This window comes from Palaemon carinicauda, chromosome 34 (genome assembly GCF_036898095.1).
Source record: "Palaemon carinicauda isolate YSFRI2023 chromosome 34, ASM3689809v2, whole genome shotgun sequence".
Lineage (NCBI taxonomy): Eukaryota > Metazoa > Arthropoda > Malacostraca > Decapoda > Palaemonidae > Palaemon > Palaemon carinicauda.
In genome coordinates, this window is record NC_090758.1 from 78,374,212 (window position 1) to 78,381,518 (window position 7,307).

The window sequence follows — 7,307 nt, forward strand, 5'->3', positions numbered from 1 at the left end:
TATTGAATAGACAGAAATAATAATAATAATAATAATAATAACATTCTCTTCTGACTAAGTGTTTGAAATAATCATAAATAGGCCTACACATATATGCCTAAACTTGCTCTATATAAAGTATACCTATCTAGAGAAACAAAATCATACATTATCTATTCCATACTAATATGTAAACACTTGAAATAACAATAATAATAAATAAACTATTAAGTAAATACTTAAAATATGAATAAATCATAAAAAATGCCTGGATTTAATAAAAACTTAATTCACATAAGTCTAGTTTGATTGACCCCAAATAATAATGTATAAATACTTGAAATAACAATAATAATAAATAAACTTATAAGTAAATACTTAATATATGAATAAATCATAAAAAAATGCCTGGATTTAAAAAAAAACCTTAATTCACATAAGTCTATTTTGATTAACCCACAAATGGGTCCACCAGTCATGTAAAAAAAGACCTTTAGAGGCTTATCCGTGTTATTATCACAATATTAATAAATATACTTATAAGTAAATACTTAATATATGAATAAATCATAAAAAATGCCTGGATTTAAAAGACTTACTTAACATAAGTCTAGTTCGATTGACCCCAAATGGGTCCACCAGTCATGTAAAAAAAAGACCTATAGAGGCTTATACATGTTAATATTATGCAAAAATGAAAAGTAAATATGTATATGTGGTACTACTGACGCAAGTGTCCGTTTGTACAACCAAGTGAGTGCACGTGCTGGAAGACAGCACGTGGCAGCACGCGGCACGTGGCAGAAGTCCCACTGTGTTCGAATCGCTTTCAACTGGCTAGAGAATCTATAAAAAATCATAAAATATAACATAATTCTTTATAAACTATGAATAAACATTAGCTTATATTATATATTTAAATGTTATATATTAATAAAAGTAGTGGAATTATATAATAATAAGTTATAAGGATGGTATTTGATATATTTTAAGTCGAAGCCATAGCCGGGAAATGATTATCGAGCGACCGTTGGTCACACTCAAACATCGATTCTCTACGGCGGGTTTCCTCAGCTCAACCACACACACCCCTCAGATTAGATATCCTCTCACAAATAGCTAATTCAGCCGCATATCGACGATAAACTAATCGAAAACGAATAATTATATAATGGTATAGATCATTACTATCTAATCTAATAGCTCTTTATAGTAGAGAAAGTTAGATAATGTTATAAAACTTCTAAAAAGGAGAACCTAAGACCGATAGAGATAGTTCTCCTCACACACATAGCTAATTCAGCCGCATATCGACGATATATAATCGAAAACGAATAATTATATAATGATATAGATTATTATTATCTAATCTAATAGTTCTTTATAGTAGAGAAAGTTAGATAATGTTATAAAACATCTAGGAAGGAAGAGGACCTTAGACCGATAGAGCTAGTTTTTCCTCTCACAAATAGCTAATTCAGCCGCATATCGGCGATAAACTAATCGAAAACGAATAATTATATAATGATAGAGATCATTACTATCTAATCCAATAGCTCTTTATAGTAGAGAAAGTTAGATAATGTTATAAAACATCTAGGAAGGAAGAGGACCTTAGACCGATAGAGCTAGTTTTCCTCTCACAAATAGCTAATTCAGCCGCATATCGGCGATAAACTAATCGAAAACGAATAATTATATAATGATAGAGATCATTACTATCTAATCCAATAGCTCTTTATAGTAGAGAAAGTTAGATAATGTTATAAAACATCTAGGAAGGAAGAGGACCTTAGACCGATAGAGCTAGTTATCCTCTCACACATAGCTAATTCAGCCGCATATCGGCGATAAATAATCGAAAACGAATAATTATATAATGGTATAGATCATTACTATCTAATCCAATAGCTCTTTATAGTAGAGAAAGTTAGATAATGTTATAAAACTTCTAAAAAGGAGAACGTCCTTAGACCGATAGAGCGCTTAGTTATCCTCTCACACATAGCTAATTCAGCCGCATATCGACGATATATAATCGAAAACGAATAATTATATAATGATATAGATCATGACTATCTAATCCAATAGTTCTTTATAGTAGAGAAAGTTAGATAATGTTATAAAACTTCTAAAAAAGAGAACGACCTTAGACCAATAGAGCTAGTTATCCTCTCACACATAGCTAATTCAGCCGCATATCGACGATAAACTAATCGAAAACGAATAATTATATAATGATATAGATCATTACTATCTAATCCAATAGCTCTTTATCGTAGAGAAAGTTAGATAATGTTATAAAACTTCTAAAAAGGAGAACGACCTTAGACCAATAGAGCGCTTAGTTATCCTCTCACACATAGCTAATTCAGCCGCATATCGGCGATAAATAATCGAAAACGAATAATTCTATAATGATATAGATCCTTATTATCTAATCCAATAGCTCTTTATCGTAGAGAAAGTTAGATAATGTTATAAAACATCTAGGAAGGAAGAGGACCTTAGACCGATAGAGCTAGTTCTCCTCACACAAATAGCTAATTCAGCCGCATATCGGCGATAAATAATCGAAAACGAATAATTCTATAATGATATAGATCCTTATTATCTAATCCAATAGCTCTTTATCGTAGAGAAAGTTAGATAATGTTATAAAACATCTAGGAAGGAAGAGGACCTTAGACCGATAGAGCTAGTTATCCTCTCACAAATAGCTAATTCAGCCGCATATCGGCGAAAAACTAATCGAAAACGAATAATTATATAATGATATAGATCCTTATTAACTAATCTAATAGTTCTTTATAGTAGAGAAAGTTAGATAATGTTATAAAACTTCTAAAAACGAGAACATCCTTAGACCGAACTAGCTCTTGTTCGAACCAGAACATCCATCATATTTCGCTTTAATTAAGCGTAAATATATTTTTGCTCACTTCCAGCGGTCCCAATTCGATTTGTATTTCCCCCTCCTTCCCTTCTCTCTCTCTCTCTCTCTCTCTCTCTCTCTCTCTCTCTCTCTCTCTCTCTCTCTCTCTCTCTCTCCGAACTTTTATGGAATGGTAAAAACTGGTTTCGTGTACCAGTGTAAGTAAGAGAGGCTTTTATTACTAGTATAAGAGCTCTCTCTCTCTCTCTCTCTCTCTCTCTCTCTCTCTCTCTCTCTCTCTCAGGGAGAGAGAGAGAGAGAGAGAGAGAGAGAGAGAGAGAGAGAGAGCCTCTCTTACTTATACTGGTACACGAAACCAGTTTTTACCATTTCATGAAAGTTCGAATTGAGAGAGAGAGAGAGGGAGATTAAAAAAAGTAAATTTAAATCATGGTAAATTTATTTGATTCTTTTAATATTAAGATTGAAATTAATGTGATCATATTTCAAATCCGTTTGTATTTACAATAAAAAAATAAGTAAAAAAATCTATTCACAATTCATCTACATTTTCCTTTATTCTTCATAAAAATCACATTAGTAAGTGTGTCGAATTGTTTGCCCGATAAATTATCCCCAGTGAACGAAATTAACTGAAATTTATCATAAATTAACGCTCTGTCTCACATGACTTCAGTCTAGGAACTTCGAACGTTAAGACGCTCATTGATTTCTTTAACACATTTAAAATTTAAAAATCTAATTCTTTAATATATAATTTGACTTTATATATGAAATTAAATACTTTTTATTTATAATATTTAAATTTAAATAAATCGAAACGTAAAGGTGTTTTATCCCCAGTGAACGAAACTAACGGAAATTTATCATAAATTAACGCTCTGTTCCACATGACTTCGGTCTAGGAACTTCGAACGTTAAGACGCTCATTGAATTTCTTTAACACATTTAAAATCTAAAAATCTAATTCTTTAATATATAATTTGAGTTTATATATGAAATTAAATACTTTTTATATATTAATATTTAAATTTAAATAAATCGAAAAGTAAAGGTGTTCCAGATCGAATTATAAGTAATCGAAGGGTATTATATCAAAATAATGAGCGGGAAGGGATATGGCAACACTACAATACAATGTAGAGTTGCCACATGTCGCCAGTTGGTCGATGTTGAAAAACTATTTAATTTTGTATTTATTTTCATTTATTCAATATATTTTATGCGTCGATAATTCAAAAAATGAATTTATATTGTATTATTCACTATAAACCATATAGCTAAAGGTATAAGTCTCCTTCTACGATGAAAAATTATTATTATTATTATTATTATTATTTATTATTATTATTATTATTATTATTATATATATATATCCAAATAAGCCATATATATTTTTGATACATTAATGTCTGGATTCTCTTAACGACCTCGGGATCAGAGCCCCAGGCGAAATCACACAAAGACAAGAGCTTGGGTCCGGCCGGGAATCGAACCCTGGTCGGCAAGCTTGTATAGACAGTGACTAAGCCACTTGGCCACGAAGAATATATATATATATATATATATATATATATATATATACCAGTTCACGCTAGTCGTCTACCAGCATAGTACAGTTGGACGCAGGAGTTCATAGTACATCTCCCTCCGAAGAAGTACACCGTAGACACAGGAACTCATCGAGCAGTAAGAGTGTGTCTGGGTACACTTCTGAGAGAAAGAGGTGTGTCAGGAATTCCTGCATGCAACTGTACATAATTAAATGCTTTAGTCAAGAGTTAAAGTGATTTTAATAACAGTATCAAGCGACCTTTTACTAGAAAAATAAAAATCTCTCTCTCTCTCTCTCTCTCTCTCTCTCTCTCTCTCTCTCTCTCTCTCTCTCTCTCTCTCTCATTCATTTTTTTTCTTTAGGTTTATTTTGAAGTTGTCTCTAATTTCTTATTCATTGTGGAATTCTGTACGTGTTAGTCTCTCTCTCTCTCTCTCTCTCTCTCTCTCTCTCTCTCTCTCTCTCTCTCTCTCTCATTTGTTTTCTTTAGGTTGATTGTGAATTGCCACAATTTTTTATGCATTATGAAATTTTGTACGTCCTTCTCTCTCTCTCTCTCTCTCTCTCTCTCCTCTCTCTCTCTCTCTCTCTCTCTCTCTCTCTCATTTATTTTTTTCTTTAGATTTATTTTAAAGTCTCAATTTTCTTATTCATTGTGAAATTCTGTACGTGTTAGTCTCTCTCTCTCTCTCTCTCTCTCTCTCTCTCTCTCTCTCTCTCTCTCTCTCTCTCTCACACACACAAAGCTGCTCACTGGAGATAAACAGATGTTCTTATCAGCTATAAGAAGCCAGACAGGTGTGAACAGACTCTCGAAGCAGGTGTTTTCTACACCTGTTTATTGTCTTTGGAGAAAGACAGGTGAATAGATGTGTGATTATTTAAAAAAATATATATATTGGATTCAATTGTGAATGGGGATGTTTATGGGATTTTTTGATGTTGGTGTTCGTTTAAGGCCTCTTGGAATGATGGTGATGGTGATGATGATGATAATAATAATGATGATGATGATTATAATAATAATAATAATAAAAATAATGACAAAAATTATAATAAAAATAATAATAGTAATATTAAGTATAATAATAATAATAATTATAATAATAATAATAATGATAATAATAATAATAATAATAACAATAATAACATTTATAATAAAATAATAATACTAATAATAATATTAATAATAACAACAACAACAACAATAATAATAATAACAACAAAAATAAAAATAAAAAATGATAACAGTAATAATAATAATAATAATAATAATAATAATAATAATAATAATAATAATATTAACTACAACAACAACAACAACAAAAATTATAATAAAATGATGACAATATCAATAATAATAATAAAAATAAAAATAATAATAATATTAACAACAACAACAACAACAACAAAAATTATAATAAAATGAGGACAATATCAATAATAATAATAAAAATAAAAATAATAATAATAACAACAACAACAACAACAACAACAACATGGCCACTGTTCAACACACATACACACCGACAAAGCCTCAGAAATGACATGTTATCAGCCGTGGCATTTATCCAGGGGGGCACTTCTCGCCTTCCACCTGCCCTGGTGAGTGGCACTCAAAGATGGGCAGAGTTTGGGCACACGACAGCTGTTGGTCGTGTCCCAGGAAACACCTGTTGTTGGTGTACCATGTAACCGAGGTAATATATATACTGGTAGTACAAGAAGATTGAAATTACATAGATATTGAGAAATATTCAGGTTGAGAAAGGAGGTAGGTAGGGAGATAGCCTTCCACCTGCCCCTGGTAAGTGGCACTCAAAGATGGGCAGAGTTTTGGGCACACGACAGCTGTTCCTCGTGTCCCAGGAAACACCTGTTGTTGGTGTACCATGTAACCGAGGTAATATATATGCCGGAAGTACAAGAAGATTGAAATTACATAGATATATTGAGAAATATTCAGATTGAGAAAGGAGGTAGGTAGGGAGACTCTATCCTGAATTAATCACGTGTCTAGAAGTTTTAGGAAATTAGATTATAGAGAAAGCAGAAATGTAAGCCTGAAAATGAATATGAGTAAAAATAAAATAAGGTTAAATGAAAATATTATGGAATACCTTACAAACTTAAAATTTGCATATAATTCTGTGTACTGAATCATGGGAGGAATTTATAGAAGATTATAGCATATTTGAATAAAGAAAGTAGAAATTTAGGACAGAAAATTAATATGAGTAAAACTAAGTTAATGTTCAATTAAATTGCAGAGGCAACCAATAAGAATTATGGACGAACCTCTCAAAGATTGTTAATGAATATATGTACTTAAGACAAGACAGTAAGTGTTTCCCCAGGACATGAGACCCAAATTAAATGAAGGATAAGCATGGGATGGAGAGCATTTGGTAAACAAAATGAGATTATGAAAGTAAAATGCCTCTCTCTCTAAAAAGAAAAGTATTTAATGAGATGGTCCTACCAGCATTAAGAATTAACAGAATGGGTCCATAGAGATTGCAAAAGAAGCAGGGGAAAGATGTGAAAACGATGGATTGACGAGCTAAGGAAGTTTGCGGGTATAAACTGACATAGAGAGACCACAAACAGACGTGAGTGGAGGGTCATGTCTGAGGCCTTTGTCCTACAGTGGACTAGCAACAGTTGATGATAATGATAATGATGATGTAAATATAATTATGAAAGTATAAAAATATTCACCCATATCTGTTTATTTTTATACAATATTTATGCATATAATATTAATTGTATGTACATGTATATAAATATAAATATACATATGCATATATATATATATATATATATAAGTGTATATAAATATACATATACATATGCATATATATAAATACACACACA